We start from the raw sequence: 2,510 nt of genomic DNA on the forward strand, positions 1-2,510 counted from the left end.
TGACGGAGCGCGCGCGCCTCATGCTCTCTAGAGTCACTGGAAAAACAGAGTACCGCAAAGGTACGCGGCATGCCGGCAACATTGGGTGGCGGCGGCCATGTTCCTTCCAGACCGCCGACGCGCTGTAGCGGTGCCATCGTGCATTGAGTAGCGTTGACTTAACTGACGGATTCCCCCCCCCCTAGATTTCGAGTCCCGTTTCGCGAAACTGGATTATTTTTGTGTTTTTCTTCAAGTGGATGCCACAAGTGACATCAGGATATCGACGGAAATGAACGTACTGCGCGGTAAGCGACGGAACGTATAAAATGTGCGGCGATGGTTCCGATGCTCTACGTGTCGCTTTTGGACTTCGTCTTGCGTCAAGTGCTATGTGCAGAGCTGCTGCAAACATACTTGTATGCGCCCAGTGAATTCGCTTGAAACGTCTTTTACATGAAAACTGGGCCCTGAGGTTGTGTTTGCGCTAAAAACGCAGCTTAACAGCCGATGGAATATGCAGTGGGTGTTCAGGTTGCCTTCATAGTGCTCGTTCGCGTCCTTTCGAAGTACAAAAGCAAGCAAATGTAAACAGCTTACTGCCGCGCTTGTTAATCTGTATAATCGGAGCGAAGTGTAAGCAGTAATTTTATGTAGATTTATAAAGTTGCCTGTCACGTATCAGTGATAAAACGCCAGCAGCCTCTGCAAGCAAACTTCGCGTCTTGCGGCTACTGGCGTGTTTGCGAATGCGTGCTTGTAATGTTCTCGTCGATTTGTGAAATAAGCTCTCTGAAGGTAACGTTGTAAACGACTGGTTAACAGCTTTTAATTCACGCGAAACTCAAGCAGGTATCCGCATACGGCTATAAAGAATGTGTACGAATGTTTTTTTTTTTTATACCTTTGATAATGTCAACCTTTTAGTGCACTTATTTCCAATCTGTTACTGTGTTCTGGAGTATTGTGTTGACATTGCCAGTACTAAACAGTGGTGCGGTTTTCCTATATTTATTTTCGATCATGCTCCTTTTATTGTATACCCTTTATGTGAATCGGATCATTAACACAAAAAGACGTTTTCGAAAAAAAAAAAGTTGCGAAGACACGGTAAAAAACTAGGTTTCTGAAACAGAATTGTAACATTGAGCACTTCTATTTTTTAAATGATGTTCTTGTCGCTGCACTCACGGCATAAAGAGATGTATGAGGCTGTTTATAGAGGTGCTGTGCCAGTTGACAAGCATTCGTAATCATGCTGTAGCAGGTGTGCAATAAAAATTACTATTTTACCGCCTCCCTGTATAAGGGACACCATACCATTTGTCCCCGAATTGCTTCATGCTGTCAAGCAAAATTCCCATTTTCAGAACAGCATACAGTCACAAAGTAAGATGTGGAGGCAAGCAACATATTTATTTCACAACAGTCACAACAACAATTTATTTCGTCAAGCATGACAACAGCATACCGGTCTTCCGATTCGACTCTTGGTTTCTCAAAATCATCAGGAATGAAATGGTCCTATAGTTTGTCCATGGAGAAAACAAAGAAAAATAGGAATGTTAATAAACCTACCCTGTGACAGTGCTTAAAATATCTAAAGTGTAAGTAGTCGCAAAAAAAAAAAAAAAGAGTCAGGAAATCTATAGAAGACATTTTGAAGCAACATTTTCTGTATAGACCTGGTGCTTGTTTAAAACACGTTATTCATGGGAACCGCCTCCTTTTACTCTGTAGCACAACATTCTCACTTGAAATGCATGTTTGTTGTTTCCATCGAGCCGCGCGAATCAAGCACTGCAGCTTGCTTGACATGTATGTACGTTTTCTTCAAAAGCGGCGCGCAAACCGAATGAAACAGTGGAGAGCTTGCTAGAAAGTTCGTAGTGCGATGTTTTCAACAGCACTAAATGACTTGAAACATACGTACTGGGCAATTTTCAATAGCGCAAAACAAAGCGAGCCACGCGAACAGAACAGCTCACTCAAAACCACGTATGCTAGCTACATAGTGTTCAATAGCCGCACCCAGAGCGATGAGCGTGAACTGGACAGGTAAAGTTTAGCGGTCACACACAAGTACAGTCACTTGAAAGCAATAACTGTCCAGCAAACTAGTCATTCAGGAAACTTACCTCGCACAAGCGGGTGTTCTTCGAGGGCGCGAAGTTTTTGCGGCCAATTCTGTGGAGCCACGCAGAACGTCGTTCACCGTCGTCCTTCCAGCACGGAATAGAGAAAAATGCCTTCCCGGACTCCATTCGGTTGCTACACCCGAAGGCGCAGCAACCAGGCGTGATGATGGGTTATTTCTGACGCCTGTGTTCGCAAGCACAACGCAAGCGTTGAACGAAACGGTGAAGTGCTCTCCGTGCGCGGTGCGTACGCTACGGGTTCGACGTGCCAACTGAAAGGGCTTGGAAGAAATATGGCGGCAAAAGGTCACGTGACACGAGCGCCCCAATCACCGGTGGCCGCGGCAGGCGGCGGCGCGCGGAAAACAAATGCGATACTCTAAAATTTTTCCA

At 45.2% G+C, this 2,510-nt stretch overlaps 1 long non-coding RNA gene across 1 annotated transcript; it reads right to left on the reverse strand.

The window, feature by feature from the left end:
• Nucleotides 1-1,376: 1,376 nt before the first annotated feature.
• Nucleotides 1,377-2,241, reverse strand: LOC125944111 (uncharacterized). The gene is made up of 2 exons (XR_007466134.1): nucleotides 2,118-2,241; nucleotides 1,377-1,503 (listed from the first exon to the last, which is right to left on the reverse strand). It is a non-coding gene; the product is annotated as an uncharacterized LOC125944111 (long non-coding RNA).
• Between the last annotated feature and the right edge of the window lie 269 nt (nucleotides 2,242-2,510).

Source organism: Dermacentor silvarum, chromosome 3 (genome assembly GCF_013339745.2).
Source record: "Dermacentor silvarum isolate Dsil-2018 chromosome 3, BIME_Dsil_1.4, whole genome shotgun sequence".
NCBI classification, from domain to species: Eukaryota; Metazoa; Arthropoda; class Arachnida; order Ixodida; family Ixodidae; genus Dermacentor; species Dermacentor silvarum.